Source organism: Pelecanus crispus, chromosome 9, assembly GCF_030463565.1.
Source record: "Pelecanus crispus isolate bPelCri1 chromosome 9, bPelCri1.pri, whole genome shotgun sequence".
NCBI lineage: Eukaryota > Metazoa > Chordata > Aves > Pelecaniformes > Pelecanidae > Pelecanus > Pelecanus crispus.
Genome location: NC_134651.1, coordinates 31,295,817 through 31,312,083, shown reverse-complemented (window position 1 = coordinate 31,312,083; position 16,267 = coordinate 31,295,817).

Sequence of the window (16,267 nt, the reverse complement as noted above, 5' to 3'; positions counted from 1 at the left end):
CATCGATCCAGCCTGTCCAGGTCCCTCTGCAGGGCCATCCTACCTTCCAGGAGATCAACACTCCCACCCAGTTTGGTGTCGTCTGCAAACTTACTGAGGGTGCACTCAATCCCCTCATCCAGATCATCGATAAAGATATTAAACAAGGCTGGCCCCAAAACAGAGCCCTGGGGAACACCACTCATGACTGGCTGCCAACTGGACTTACATCCAAGCCATGGCTATGCTGGTAACACAGGGTATTGTAGCCCCAGGGGTCCTGGTGGAGAGCCAGGCCACATGCACTGCAAATGCAGAACAAAAACAGAAAGTTAGAAAGTGTCTACAGACTCTGCAGATGACATTGACTGTCTTCTCTCTTCCTCTCTTTATAGCATGTATTTTCTCTCCATGTTTTCTTGCTTATTTTACTAATTCCATGCAAAATCAGAGCAGGGAATAACTTCATTTTATTAGGTGTTGCATATCAACCCTGAGGCTGTGTCAGGAAGCCCATGGGAGATTCTCATTGTTTCAGACATTGAGAAAAAAAAAGATCCAGTGCCGTCAACTGTGCCAAACTCTGGCTGGTTTTATTGTTCCACAGATGGCAGCACAGTTGTTAAAGATGTGTATTACTCACTTCTTCATGCTATGGCAATTCGCTTAACTCATTTTCAGAAGAAATGTTCATCACAATGCAGGGGTTGAAAGGTCTTTTGATCACTTGTCATTACAGCATATACAGATGATGACTGATAATAACAATAAACAGAAGTTTCTTTCCATGGTATAGCTTACTGATGAGTAGTGTAACAGGTATCAAAGGGGTCTTCCATGCCCTAAAATCCAGTTTGTGCTTGTGGGTAACTACATCAAGTCCTCTCATTTGAAATGTAATCACCAGAGCCTGGCAGGAGTACATCACTCCACACAACCAGCAGGAGAATTGTTCTCCTGAGCACCTCCTGTCTGGCTGCACGCTCTTCCCCTCCTTGCTGTCTTCCAGAAAGGGACACAGGTTGAAGACGGCTCGGAGGTGGCAACTCTGTCCCAGGCTTCCGCAGCACACAGCATCTCGCAGGGGGCTGTGGTGGCCACCAAACCCACATCAGTGCATAAGTAGGTTGGAGCTGTGTCCACACTGGATGAAGGTGTGAGGCTGTTCCCCCATGTGCAGCTGGTGGCAGTGAGGGAGCCTGGATCAGGACTGCAGATGCTTATGCTGCCTCTGCCCAGTGAGAACGTTCTGGAGCTGGCTGTATGGAGCTATGGGCAGCTTGTACATGGGCAGTCGCTGCTGTCAAGCAAGGGCAGAGCCAGTCACAAAGCTTTGGCCACAGCAGACATGCCAGTAAGAACCCTGCCAGTGCTGATCCAGCATTCCGGGTGAAGACTGAAACCTGGCTGAAGCACTCCCACATTGTGCGCAGTTCCCTGGGTGCACTCTCCACTGGGGTCTTGTGCAAGCTCTGCCGCTGTGCACACAGGCAGCAAGTGCCTGGGGCAGCTGCGCTGGCTAGTGATGGCAGCCAATGCTTCCCCATGGGGCTGAGGCTGCCTGTTTTTCTGGGGGTTTCTCTGATGTTGTCTTAACCCTCAGAGATTCCCCTAGTGTAACTTCTGTCTCAGAGCACTGGGATCTTGCTCGGCAAGGCCTGGGAAGGTTTATTTGCCCAAAGCTTTTGTCCAAGGAGCTCTGCTTCTTGTTCTGTGCTGCAAAGAAGAGACATCTCAGGATGGGCCACTGCACTGGGGTGAGTTGGATAAGCTTTAGAAGTCACCAGAAACAAACCATGGGGAGTATGCCAAACTGTGACTCACCAACCCCTTCCAGAGGTACGAGGAGATGGGGTGAAGAGGGTGGGAAGGCAAACGTGACAAGGAATACAGAAGTGCTGGTTACTCTGGTGAAGAGGAGGGTCTGCAAAAGCTGGAAGTCTTTGAATTTTTTTTCTTCACCTGATTGAACACTGCTCAACACCTCCTTGTAAGCTTGACTATCAGGGCTCATGGCTCTCCTTCTTCCCTCCATCCAAAAACTGCATAATATTTAAGAAATCCCTCTCCAGGAAAGAAGACAGTTGAAATTAAGATTTGTGTAATTGCTGACACAAATTGAAGCCTCGATGGAAGAGATGTTTCATCAGTAACCTGGGCAAAAATATTATTACTGAAGACTGTAGGAGTAGCAGGAACAGAAGCTGGCCATGTGTGTGACAGGAAGAGGGGTGGTATTTGACAGGTCCTGAAATAACTGAGATGACTGAAATAACCATCATGCTCAGTGAGAATTATAACTGAGTCAGTTGTCCTCTGGTGGTAAAAGAGCAGACAGCTCCATTTGTGGGGAGAAAAATCTCATTTTCTGGAACCCATGAGTTCAGAACCCCTTAAAAAAGATCTGTAGAGACTTTGAATAAGCTGCAGAAATAGCAGTTTAAATTTCAGCCACAACTGTCAAAAATTTATTTTGATGCTGCTCAATAATCAAGAATCAAAAGACAGATGCCACTTTTAACCATCTAACTCAAGAAAAAATCACTCAGGTGCCTGTTGTTCACATTACAGCTTGCAGAACCCCTGTGTGGCTGGAGGAAGATGTGAGAGACTGTTGTGTTGAAGTGATCGGATCCAGATGTGCAGCAGAATCTGCTCCCACAAAAAGCTCAGAAGATGGGGGAAGTATTAACTTCTGCTATGCTATTAATCTGCTATGCCCTAAAAATTTATTCAGCTGTAGAAGGAACATACATTCAGTCATAGCACAAGCATGGAGCCAAATAGGAAAATGTAAAAATGCAGATGCAGTTTTGCCAATTGGATTTACAAGACTGGATTGGACCAAAACCCCACCTGGTGGGAAGCCAAAATCAGATATCTCAAGAAAACATGGATTGCATGAAAATATGTGAATTCTTGAATTGCTCCTGGATAACTGGGATTTCATCATTCAGTAAAAAAATCCCACAACCATCATGCTAAAATTCCCTAGCCACAAAAAGAGCTGTGCCATGATGAGGTGCTGTGCCGACTCTTCTGGTGTTTCCTCTGGGGTATGCTTTTTCTAGGCAGAGGAAAATAAGTGGGTTTAGATGCTTTCTCCTTGATCCTAGGTTAAAAAAGACTTATCTGCCCAGGGACAAGGCTAAATATAGTAGCTTGCAATTTGTTCTGGTCCTTATTTCTTGATATTTCCCTTTCAGACAACTATCATCTGCCTACAGTATTAATTCCTCTCCAGCTCCTGCCATTCATCAGCCAAAACAGAAAGCCCTCTGGCTCTGCAGGAGGGCTTGTTCTGAGATGATAGGGGTTGGATGAGGTTTCTCTGACAGCCAGTACTAGAGGTTGAGGGAATATGGGGCTGGAAAACAAGCAGCATCTGTATCTATCTTGCTCTCTGTTTTCCTCCTCCCTGTTTTTCCCAGGATGAGGATTGGGGAATTCTCCTGGGAGCTGTGCCTGCTGCCCTGGCCTCTGACAACTGGCTGTAGTCAGAGAGACAGTGGACGTAAATGGCCATTAGTATCCCAGCCCACCACCGTGACCTCCCCTGGCCTCATGCTGGACCTTTTGCAGAGCATTTCAGCAGGGGAAAAGTGTTCATTTTCCTCTATGGCCAGATGTTATATAGGGAAGCCCACCTGGAAATAGTCATATATCACCAGAGGCAAATAATTTTGTCCTTGAATTAAAAGTCTATCCTGCCTTGAGTGGCTCAGCCTGCTAATCGCACTGGATTTAGCTGGGCACAGATTTAAGCAGCTGTGTTTGGAAGGGGGAAGGGGAGGGGAGGCGAGGGGAGGCGAGGCGAGGCGAGGGGAGGCGAGGGGAGGCGAGGCGAGGCGAGGCGAGGGGAGGCGAGGCGAGGCGAGGCGAGGCGAGGCGAGGCGAGGCTCTCCAGGTCTGTGCTTGAAAGAGGGAGCTGTGAAGGGCTGGTGTTATCTGTGCTCTGGCAGTGACATTTTGTTATCATTGAGAAACATTTGCTGCAGCCCCAAACTTGCCCAATGTGGGGTCCGTTTCCTCTCTAACAAAATGCTGTCATTTCACTTAGCAGAGGAGGTTTTGCATTTGCCACAAATGCAGCTGAGGCCACCTTATTTCCTTGCATCAGCAGCCACCATATGCCTCATGAGCAACTTGTAATCCTCTGAGTCCCCCTGATCTGGAACAATCCACAAGAGCAGTGGCTTGCTCTGCAGTTTTTCTACCTCCCAACCACAGATACCTGGTAGACTGTCTGTGTTCAGTCTGCCTGGGTGTGCCTGTCAGCATACAAAGTTTCTGGTGTCACATGCAGTCTCTGGACATGTTGGAAACCCAGCCAGGAGACCAAATGCACAGGCACAGCATCCAGTCATAAAAACTGTGGTAGCCTACACCTGTGCTGAAATAAGGACAAAACCTCTTTGCCTCTGATTAGCTGCAATCGTGGCAGCCTTCCTTTGTAAAGCACTTATTTGCAGATTTGCAAGATGAAAGGTCTGCAGCTTTGCAGATTAAAATAGTGATGGTATGAGATGCCAACCCTCTGCCATGCTACAAGGTAAGTTTTCTGTCTTCTTAGAACTGGAGGAATAAACCTTTCAGGAGGGAAACCAGATGGTGAACTTTGGCATGGTCTTGTCAGCAAGGTGCGGACACTACCAGTCATCTGAGTAAGAGAGGCTGGTGCTGGTGTCTGGCTGGCTGATGGGAGATTTTTAGATATGAGCAGCAAAAACAGGCACTAAAGTCAGTATGTATGTGAAGAAAGAGCCTCCATTTATGGTCAGCCATTCCTCTCATGTCCATTACAGCTTTCTCTTTGCTTCCTTTGATGCTTTCTGTATAGGCTTTTAGACATAGGGCAGTGACTTTAACAGTGCATAGCCTAATCTTAAATGCTAGTTCTGCTGTTTACTGGCCAGTCTCTGGCAGGAGCAAACAAAATTTTGTTGCTCTTAACTTTTCTGCAATGGCAGAAATGCCCAGTGATACTAACAGTGCTGTTTGGCACTGAATGTTTCTCTTTCATGGTCTTTGTCCACAGCACCAAACTGTAAAGTGCATGGTTATTAATCCATTGGCATCAAGTCTGGCACCTTTCTATCTGAAAATGAGATGTGAAGCTCAGTCTGTGCACTAGACCAGGCTCAAACATATCCCAGGAGTTAATTGTCTAGTTTTCCAGAGCTTTTCCCACAGTTTTCCGAAAGACACAGGTGAGCAGTCAGATGTAGGTGTTAGTCATAAAGACCAGCTGGGAAGTGTAGAGATACCCATTGGCTCACGTGATTGTCCCCATTACCCAGCAGAGTAAGATAAATTTAACCTTTTGAGAAGTCTGTATACTGAAAGAGTCATTTAATCTGTTTCTATCTTTGGTCATACAAATGCCTTCCAAAAGAGCTAAACCAGTCTAAAAACCCATAAGGAGCCATCTCTTCATCCACCCTATAAAAACTCTGCTATTCGGCTCCTGGACAAGACTGCAGGAAACATCTTACTTGGAGAGCTACCTATGCGGAGATTGCTATACCAGCTGTAGTTGTTTGAAAACAAAGAAATCTTGACATTTCAGATCTTTTCTAATTTCTAAGAATGATTAGCAATGAAAACCAGCTTATTCAGATATCCTCAAATCCTCTATTCCCTATTATTTTTCTCCCTACTTTGTCCTGTACTGCCTTTATGATGAACAGTTGGTTAATAGGGATCAATGAGCAATTGCGTTTCCAAATGGCTGAAATTTTAAGGCTGAGAAAGAACAGTACTATAATGATACAGAAATGGCAGATGAGGCTGACAAAAATAACTGGATCCAGATCAGTTCCTGCTGTGCTATGCTGGGTGGAATTTCATTTCAGTCTGTTTGTAGGAGTAATAGTACCCTTTGTCTGCCTCCCAGATTACACCATCTGCAAATGCCTCATGTTGTCCATGCTGATACACCCCATTTAAACTGGAATCTGGGGAATCACTGAACCACCAACCCCCTTTGTAGGCTGTTGCACACTGACTTGAGTGAGGATCTTGCTCTCAGTCTTTATTTGAAAATGGCATTGTATTGTGGACTGACAATGAATTCTCCTGACAGGAATCACTGAAGCCAGTCCAGATTTAGTCAGTGAAAGGCATGGCCTTCTCTCACTAATACTGTTCCATTAAATCTGACAGAACCATAAACGTGGTTCTGAACCTAGATTTCAATCAGCACCACCTTGCTGATTATTAACTCACCAGCCCCACCCCCTGCTCCAACACTTAGAGTGTTTGCAAATTTAACTGGGACAATGGAAGGCTGAAACAATCTTGGAGCTGATGGTCCCAGTGTATCCTTCAGGAAGAGAAAGTAACTTATTTTGCTCAGGACCCACACTTTTCACTTCTGAGGACATAAAATGGCCATAGCTCTTACACAACCTGTAAATTGTGTATTCTGGAATGAAGTGTGTGCTGCTTCTAAAATCAGGTGGAGTTCTAGTGGTCTTGGCTATTAATGAAGTGATACATGCTGGCTGTGGTCATGTGAAAACACAAGCCCAGCAAGTTTTGCTTCCTCCCTTTCCAGCCACATCCCAGATATCTTCTCTCTTGCTCCTCCAGCACAGAGCATACAGAGAGAACTCTTAGAACCCTCAGCTTTGTCCTCCTCCTCCTCCAACAAAACTGAGGTTTATTGATCACACCTTTTTGGCTAATCCCATTTGTCCTTTACTGCATGATTCCCTCCTAGACAGACATGAGTTTTAAGAGCTTCCACAGTTAATCCAAAATGCAATTTGCATTTAAACACAGGAGCTGAACAAGTACATAGTCCTGTGAAGGTGCAGATTCAGACAGTCAAGTTAATTTAAAAGTGATATGCTGTCAGAAGAAATAGTCAGACTCCATTCCCTATTCCCCATCTTTGGCCATGATCATGCTGTTTTCCCTCTATGTGAGATCCAGCACTCCTGTACTCACAGGGGATGTCAGCTCAGTGGCCTAATGCAACAGCAAATTAGAATATCCAGTGCACCCTTTGGCTGCATGAACACACAAGGTAGTGAAAGAGAAGCAGGTAAGCATGTAGCCAACAGCAGAGGGAGGTTTGATTAAAAAAATCTAAAGCCTTCTGTGACTCTGATGTTTCTCTTGTTTTTTGGAGCACTTTGTTACAGAGCTGCCAAGAGCTTTTTTATAAAAGCATATGATGAAGTGCTCTTGAATTACAACTTCACACTGTCCTAGCACCTGGCAATAGCATGAAACAATGAGATCAGCTGGTAGGTTTGTAATCGGGGCTAGCCTTCAATCGCAATTGCAAGAACAGTATTTCTATAGGCAAAACTGGAGGTACAGACACAAAAGGACATTTTGATGCAATAGGGCTTGAGCTCTCCTCTGGTTCTTGCCGTTCTTTCCCAGGCTCTCTAGGGATGACAGCACCCCTCCAAAGAATCCACACAGACCCCTACCATTGCCCAGCTGTAGAAGATGTCCTGTTGCAGAAACACCACCTCACCACCCCCAGTGCTGAGATCGGTCCTGGTATTCTGATGACTAATGCCTTACAGTGTTGGCTGGAAACTTTCTGTGCAAATAGTGGATGTAAATAATTTTCCAGTGCTGCAAAATATGAATTAATCAATAATTAGAAAATGTCCTGGTACATGAAGTAACTTGCATTAAGCAACAAGTGGGTTTCCATTCAGTCCTTGACTGTTCCCTGATGGTTTACCCTGGTGAGCTGCTATAGAGGATGGATGGGAACATGCAAGTATTCATGTTGCATCTCTGGGAAGCCCCATCCATGTGCATTATCCATGGCAGTCAAGATTGCTTGCAACCCCAGTAATAACTTGAATTAATCACAAACTACTGAATACAAACATTGTGTGCAACCTGTGACTTAACACTGAGAACATGATTATGCTGGGGGAGTCTGAGAGCTCTGGGACAGCCAGCCCTAGGACTGCATGCCATGGCCTTGTCATGGAGGTGGAGACATCCATCACCTCTGCAGTGCATTCAGGGCTGAACAGCTCTGGTAAAGTTCTTCAAATTCCACCAGGGAACAAATGTGGTTTTGGAAACAGGATGTTCTATTTCCAAAACCTTTTTTCTTTTTTTCTCAGAATTGCCATTTTGTAGGGAACTTCAGAGCACATAAGTTTCAAACAACAGATTATTGAAATTCAGCTACCTCTTTCCCAGGGACGCTTCAAGGTAGAGAAGATATTTCAAAATGTGGTAGCTCACACCTTCTTTTCCAAACCTACCCAGCCATCTCAAGAGCAACCTCCAGCTGCACTGTGATATGTACTTTGAAGGGCCCTGCAAGCATGAGCTTTCTAGCAGTGGCATGCCATGAACCAAGACATGCACCTCTCCAAAACCACAGACTCACTCATCTGTGGTCCCCATGTGCTGGGATTCTCTTTCTCATACATAGGGATCCTGAGTTCTAACACCCAGTTTTACTAGCAAGCCATCTGTACATAGTCATATCTTTTCTAAACCAGAATTTCCCTCAAACTTCAGCATAGCCCCAACTCACCCAAAGGACTTGCGTGTTGCAAACTGGGTCCATCCGAACCTTCAGTGGACTGCCTCTGCTTTGATCTTAGGGTGCAGGTTTTTACTCTACTTGCAAGTCCCTTGTTTGGTGATCCCTGCCTGATCCCTTGCTATCCCACTGCCATCATACCTCACTCTATTTGGCTTAGCTTAGGCAGAGACAGCAGCTCAGAGACAATGACATCTACTTTGCCAGCTGAGACCTGGACTTCAGCTCTCTGGAGCCACTTTCTGGCTTTCTTCTAGGAGGAGGAGAACACTTTCTCATTTCTTTTCTGTACAGAGGGAGCCTAACAAAAACAACTGCAAAAGTACATAATATCCTACCTTCCTTGGTTTAACAGTCTGTATTCTCAATTAAAAATCCACCTTGGTGTCTTGCCAGAAATAGCAAAGACAGACCATTCAACCAGTTGCAACAAATTACTACCTCTGAAATAACAACCAAACCTGCAATTACATAAAAGCATAATGAACATTTCTGTTGCAGCTTTAATGCCTTTCCCAGCCCCCAGTTCTACCCATGAGCTTCACGTTGTCACTACCTGCCTAGATGCTGTTAGATTTCTCCTTATTTAAGAAGAAGGATTATTTGTGTATAAAGAAGTTAAACTGGAGAGTTCAATATGTACAAATCATAATACTAAGGTATCTTAAAACCAACTGGTAAAAATAAGAAAAATAAAGCAGAGGGGATCATAGCTGAGCCCTCAAGACAATACCACAGTATAAATATAATGTAAGGAAAAAATATTTTAAACATAATTTTACATACATGAAAATGAAATTAAAAAAATCATTATTGATGAGCAAAATATTGCCTTCTTTCCTGGAAACTGGCAGTTATGTGGGTGGGTTTTCAGGGCCTTGCAATCCTAACAGTGGAAGTGCTGTGTCAAAACCACCCACTGAAGTGGTCATTTTCTGAAACCAAGGGATTTCAACCTGCCAAGTGTCCTGGTTTCGGCTGGGATAGAGTTAATTTTCTTCCTAGTAGCAGGCATAGTGCTGTGTTTTGGATTTAGTAGGAGAAGAATGTTGATAACACACTGATGGTCTTAGTTGTTGCTGAGTACTGCTTATGCTAATCAAGGACTTTTCAGCTTCCCATGCTCTGCCAGGTGCACAAGAAACTGGGAGGGGGTACAGCCAGAATAGTTGATCCAAACTGACCAAAGGGCTATTCCATACCATATGACATCATGCTCAGTATATAAACTGGGGGGGGGGGGGTTGGCCGGGGAGCAGCAATCACTGCTTGGGAATTGTCTGGGTATCGGTTGGTGGGTGGTGAGCAATTGCATTGTACATCACTTGCTTTGTATATTATTATTACTATTATTATTATATTGTTATTATTATTTTACTTTATTTTATTTCAATTATTAAACTGTTCTTATCTCAACCCAGGAGTGTTTTTCACTCTTACTCCTCCAATTCTCTCCCCCATCCCATCGGGGCAGGGGGAGTGAGCGAGTGGCTGTGTGGTGCTTAGTTGCTGGCTGGGGCTAAACCACGACACCAAGACAGATCAGGATCGGGAGCCTTGAACAGAGAGCTTGCTCCTCTTGAAACCTAAGGACACAGTCCTGCTGAACATAGGATTTCCAGCCTCATAAAATCCACGCAAGGAGCTGTCAGTCAGGAATGAGCTACTCCTGTTTGAAGCTTCCCAGAAGGGTGCCATCTACACCCCTTGGCTGTTTTCAAGGATCAGAGGTAAGCACAGCAGTCACTGTGCATCCACTTCATTAGTGGATGGTCTGTTGCAATATTTATGGAGAAAGTGGCCAATACAATTTTGGTTTCATTCAGCAGGGAAGAGCTCATCTCAGAATATTTATTAGCAATAGCTGTGAGGTTTTCTTAAGAAAAAACATGTTTAAATAATATCCTTAAAGTAACACATGCTCAGGCTAGCCTCTAAAAGGACCTTCTGTTCTTCCCACCCATGTCTCATCCACTACAAGAATGTTCTGAGCTCATTGCTGAAGTTTTCCATGCAATTCAGCTATTATAATTCCAAAATGAAATACAAGAGAGTGTAAAAAAATGTCATTTAGTGTTCAAATGTCTCCTTTATCTTCTAGAAAAGAAGAGGCTACTTTATATTACAACATGGTTCACTGTTGCTCTGTGGAAAGACATACTGACCCTTGCAGGAATAAGAATGACTTGCCAGAAAATAAAAAATTCAAACTATTTCTAGAACTGCTCACTATCATTAATTTTATTGGTTTATATTGGTGTAAATTCCCAAATAATTCATTTCCAGGGTAACTGCAAGGCATATATCCTCTCTAGATTTTAAAGAGAGAAATACACTCAGGACAAGGTTTGTTGCATGCAATATGTTTTGGAACAAGGTTTTGTTTTTCCTCTACTTTTTGTTATGGAAGCTGTTGTTGTTTAGCAAGAGCCCTGCTGAATTCCTCACCCTGGGGACTGGTGGTGGAAATACAAACCTAACCAGACATTCTCCAGCTCTCTGGTTCTACAACAGTGCTCAGAAATGATCAAAAGAGGTGGTCTACAGCAGCAAGAATAAAAAAAACCTGAGAAATGAATCTCTTTAGATAGTCTAAATAAGTCTATGGCAGCATCCCTTAATAGCATGGTATGAGACTTCTCACTGGAGAAGATGTGTGCTCTCTAGCAGGTGCAGCTAAGCAGAGGAATGCTAGTGAAGCATCTTTTGCCAGAGTTTGGGGGGCATCAGTAAGATTTAACTTTCATTTGCTCCAGGCTCAAAAGTCCAGCTTGTGAGCCTGTCCAATGAGCTACATGCTGCTTCATAGCTAGAGGACACATGCATTCTTTTTGGAACACCTGGATTTCTCCTTTAAAATTAGGATTTTAAAAAAGTTATTTCTTTTGCTGGAGAAAGCTTTGTGTGTGAGTATTTTCTGAAAGATTGCAAAGGGCCTGAAACCAAAATAGCAATTGTCTGCAACAAGAGTTAACTCTGCAAGCCATGTGCACTCTAACGTGTCCAAAGGAAGGCTACCTGCTTTATCCTAGCTCAATTTCAGCATAAAGTAGTAATGCAGTATTCAATAAAAATGGTAATTGCAGTTATCTGAGCAAAACTAACTTTTTTAGATACCAGCTCCCTCTATTTTATGGGATTTAAGCTCCTTGCTTAACTTGTCTCACAGGAAGCATCCTTAAGTTCAAAGGTACAAGACCTGAGTAAGGATTCAGGATAAATGAATTATAGTGTCAGCATTTGGCTGCAAGACAGTACATACAGTTTTATAGGAACTATGCTCTTTGCTTGTATTGGCTTTGTAGTATTTCCTAGTGTTATGAAATGTGGAGGGAACATCTAGTACCTCCCTGCAGTACCTGAATGGAAACTTCCAAGCAGCAGCTTGTAATTTTTACTGGAATCACTCCAATTCCTCCTCAGGATACTATCCCCAACTACCAAAATCTTCTTACAGGCCCTACAATTTCCCACCAGCACTCCTCTGTCTCCAAATCATCCTTGCAATGTTGCTTATTCCTCTTATACACAAACTCCTCTACCGTTCATACAGCAACCTTCCCAAGCTCTCTACCTGTTTTCCTGGTTATGATTTATTTGGCTTAGAGCTCTTGGTAAGTTATTTTGTTATTTAGAGCATGTGCTGATAGACTCACTGGCCTTCAGAACACATAAGGGCACAGTTTTATGCTTTCCCTGCAGGCAGCAGTTGTTTGGGTCTATCACCTATTTTCACAAACCAGCTTTAATTCTTGAGGGATGGGGAAACAGAAAAAGTGAGAAGCGGTCAAGCAGACACACAGATGGCAAGTTGGTGTTAGCTTTGTTTCCTTTAAGAGACTGAAATAGCAAATCTTGAACAGCACAGAGATGTATTCATAACATGCACTTTGCATGGGATAACGCTGTAGGAGGGAAAGGAAAAAAGATTAAATCATCTGCTGGTATAGCAGGCATCTGCAGAACTAGGACTGTACCAGTGCCGCTTTAAATATTTATCCAAACTGACACTGCATGCAGGCTATCTTCCTTAGCTTTGTTACTGGAAGGTTAAAATATTGTTGTGAAGATATAAGAGAAAAGGAAGATGTTAGAATCAGAGCCATATAAGATAGACTGATAGAAGTATATATTACATGTGAGTAACTACATCAGCAGTGCCTTAACTTGTCCCTCAGGTGGTTATACAATGTTACTTTTAATTCTGTGAACATCTGCTATTTTCTCCTGCCCCTCTCAGGGCACAAAGTGAACAGTGCTCAGACTTTAGTATTTTGTCTCACCTCCTATGCTTAATGTGGGGTACTAGACCATTTGTGTTGCAAATTACTCCCTGAATCCAGCATTATTGATTTCTCCACTTTCTTTTCAATGAAAGGCTTAGTTACAGACTCTGTGAACTTCAGACATGTTAAATAACTAACCTTCATAAGACCTCTGTGAGATCAGCAGGCTGTGTTATAATCCAAGGCTCAGGGACATTACACCAGTCAAAGATACTCACTACTTTTGAATGACTCATTTGGAGTTACTTGATTTGGTTTCAGCAAATGAGAATATTTTGCGTGCAGCCTTCACCAGCATGCAGTTCTGAGCACACATGAGTTCCACAGATCACTTCCCAGGCTGACAGGAAGGTCATCTACACAATGAGGTGCATCCACTACTAAGCCAATGTAGAAAATCAGAGTAGATGAGTGAGGACTGCAATGTGGAAAGAACTGAACATTAGGTTGCCTGGCAGAATACAAAGAAAATTGTCACGCATAGACTTGAAAGAAGTCACCATCCTGTCTCTTCCTACTGCCTTACCTGAACAGCTTTCACCTTTCTGACAGATCTTTTCTTTTCAAGGTTAAGTCTGAGCAATTGCTAAATCCAGGTGTCATTTCAAAACTAACAAGGAAAAAAAATCCATTACATTTGGCAATTCCCAGCCCTGAACAAATGGGCTTTTTAAAGCCTTTTCCTTTGGAGGGTAAGAGTGTGTTAAGGAACAAAATTATTCATCAGATTTGTTGCAAAGCCATTTATAGTTTCAGTCACTGCTAGTAAAAGTCAGTGCATTTTTATAATTAGCTACTTTCAGTAAGAAAAAGACCTCTGTATATGATCCATTTCAAATGGAGAGGATCAGTCACAGCTTGTGCAGTCCTTCCTGTTTGTTGCGGTTTAACCCCAGCTGGCAACTAAGAACCATGCAGCCACTTGCTCACTCCCCCCAGATGGGATGGGGGAGAGAAGAGTAAAAGTGAGAAAACTTGTGGGTTGAGATAAAGACAGTTTAATAGGTAAAGCAAAAGCCACGCACATAAGCAAAGCAAAACAAGGAATTCACTCACCACTCCCCATCAGCAGGCAGGTGTTCAGCCAGCTTGAGGAAAGCAGGGTTCCATCACATATAATGGTTACTTGGGAAGACAAATGCCCTAACTCTGAATGCCCCCCCCCTTCCTTCTTCTTCACCCAGTTTTATGTGCTGAGCATGACATCATATGGTACGGAATACCCCTTTGGTCAGTTGGGGTTAGCTGTCCCAGCTGTGTCCCCTCCCAACTCCTTGTGCACCCCCAGCCTAATTGCTGATGGGATGGGGTGAGAGGCAGAAAAGGCCTTGACTGTGTGTAAGCACTGCTCCGCAATAATGAAAACATCTCTATATTATCAACACTGTTTTCAGCACAAATCCAAAACATAGCCCCACACTAGCTACTATGAAGAAAATTAAATCTATCCCAGCCAAAACCAGCACACTCGAACTGGTCTTAGCATCACCTGCTTCTAGGATGCAGCCTCTGACCTCTCTGGGCAAACCTGTCCCAAGTATGCATATCCATATGCTGGTGCACTGCAAGTAAGGACAGGGTAATCCTCCTCTTCCGGCTTGCTCATGTTCTGTACCTGAAATCTTCTTCCATAGCCAGAAATATAAGCAAAGATGTTGATTTAATCTCTGAAAACCACATGTTTGCTGTGCAGTCAGAGCTGCTGTACTTCACACTTACCCAAGAGTGCATGCATTAGCTGGTCCTTCAGAAGCACAGAGCTCTACAGATGAGAGAGACTGTCTGGGAAAGAATGGCATGAATACAAGGAGGCGTAGAGAGAAACTTCAGGAGAGTCAAACTAGTGACATTCTGGCAAACTTGGGTGGCACAGTGCTGTGAACTGCTGCCGCCTGTTTTCCTGTGCTTGTCCTGGGCAGCTCTGGGGGGTCCTGGCACTCCTGCTGTGTTCCCACATAACTTCTGACTTGTAGAAGGCTAGGGAGTGGCTGTTGGCTGGATATATTATCACAGAAATTATCTCCCTCTTGAGGAAGGAGTTCTTTAAGGAATGCAGACCTAGAACTGCTGATTAGCAAAGAGATAGTGACCTTACAAATCTGGAGCACTAGAAGCAGAGGCTGCCAGTGTCAACACAGGTTGCTTGCCCTGAGGAGCATTAAGAACAGAAAAGGAGCACAAAATGATACTTTAACTCCAATTAATCAAAAGTGCAGTTTGCCCCCAGCAGCATTTTGAACTTTGATATCCTTTTCCTTAGACATCTGTGCTGTGCTATATTTGTTGCATCCACCCAGTATCAATCTTTAAGGATTGGGGAGGGTCCTGCTGCCTGAGTGAAAGAAACATTTAAGACTGAAAGCTGTTTCAGAGTCCATGGATCAACTGTAAACCAGACTGCATTGGTTCATCTGGCAGTCTGCCAGGCTTATACTTGGAAATACGTTATACATACGGCAATAAAAGCCTGTTTTGTTTTAGAGCCAAGGAAAATATCCAGGAAATGAAAAAAGAGCTTGATTTGCTTTTGCAAACAGCTGAGAAGGCATTTACAGTGGAGCTGCTGATAACAGCTTCTTACGAAAAATTTAATGTAAACCAACCACCTAAATCAGGCTGTTGTTCACTGGAAAACTATTTTTACAGTAAGCACTGACATTACTGATGATTAGAATGAAATAAAAGAGAAATACAAGCATGTTGCACCTTGCCTAGAACAACTGAATTTTTTGAGGGCCATGGAGGTTTTCTAAAATGCTGATATTAATCCAAATGCAAACTATTCATTTGGCTTGACACATTACTTTGAAATCTCCCAGGTATTTTGTGATGAAAGTGTCAACTACTTTTACATTGTTTTGGTCACAGAATTTGTAAAAAAAAAAGTTATTACAGGAATGAATTGTCATATTTGTACAGTGTGTTGATCCTAGGAGTGCCAGGGGTAAGCTTTAAAGCTTACCTTAGAAGAATAGGGTTCAACTGAACCTCTCGCACCTCTCAGGCTAATGCAGTCGTCACCAGACTATCAGGTTACTCCTAGTGGTTGTACTTGCTGTCACCCCGGCTGCTAGAAAGAGCATGACTCTGTCAGCTGGCAGGTAGGGTTATCCGCAGTGGGAGGGACCCTCAACAGGCAGAGGGATTCTTGCTTTTCCTCTTGGGATCCTTCTGTACTTCACGATCAGCAGTTGCTGCTCTGTCTACTGGCCTGATTTCAAAAGAACAGACCCTGGCTACATTTTATAAGGGTCCTGATCTTCTCTGTGCGTATGGGGAGTATTTTGAAAATGTGATAAATATTACTTCAGTTTACCATGGTAGCTTGTGCCAAGCCAGTATCTCTTTTTGACAGGGTAAATGACTCCCTGGAAAAGGGAGATGCAGTATCTGTAATCTCTCTGGAATTCTGCAAAAGATTTGGTGCAGGGCAATGGAAAAAAAAAATCTTTCCATTAAAGTG